Raw genomic sequence first — 899 nt, forward strand, 5'->3', positions numbered from 1 at the left:
CTGCCTCCCAGTTCCATGTAATAGGGCAAATGTTAAAGGTGACTTGAATTTCTGTATCTTCTTCAATCCACCTATAAAGGTATTTGAATCTTCATGAAACTTCCCTGTTGCTCATAACTCTGAGGAAGAGGTTTCCCTCCTCCAAGTAAAAACCTCAATTTCCAGTTTTGTTTTTGATAATATCCCTTAATATCTTCTCTCAGACCTCGCACCACTAACCTCCTTTAATTCTTACATTCAGCACCCTAACCCCCTTGCTCCTCTCAGCCTGTAAATATGCTAAAATATTTTCTGCATTTTCCAACTACTACCTAAACTTTGAATCTTCCCTAGGTCTCACCTTCTTTTTTCAAACAAATATGAAAGATTAGTCTACCTTCACAATCTCCAGTTAGTATTCGGTTTGCTCAGTGTATTGCCATGGGATGACTAATATAAAATTGTGTTGTCTAATAATTCATTATTAATAGTATATATATTCTTATATTGGAAACAATAAAATGTGTGTGTCTACACACCCAAACACACACACACATTAAAAACAATTACCTTTATGTAATTTGATGCAAGTTGTGACAAATCCTGTTGCAGAAACTATTGATTTGAAAGAAGTAAATTTGTCCAGATAACTTCTACTTCTTCCCTCATTCTTTTCTGGACCCTCTTCAAACAGGCTTTAAATCTCATCCCTCCAGGGAACCTGCCCTTGTCGAGATCACCAGGGGTCCCCTCTCAATCCTCACTTTACCTGATCTAACATTTGACACTGGTGATCACTCTCTCTCATGCAACCAACTTGACCTCGCTGTCCAGGCACCATGCTCTTCTGCATATTCTTCTACCTCCTGCTCTTCCTCCAGTGTTTCAGACAGGCCCCTGTCTCAGATCAGGTGTAGTCA

The sequence above is a fragment of the Hipposideros armiger genome, unplaced genomic scaffold, assembly GCF_001890085.2.
Source record: "Hipposideros armiger isolate ML-2016 unplaced genomic scaffold, ASM189008v1 scaffold_517, whole genome shotgun sequence".
Taxonomy (NCBI): Eukaryota; Metazoa; Chordata; class Mammalia; order Chiroptera; family Hipposideridae; genus Hipposideros; species Hipposideros armiger.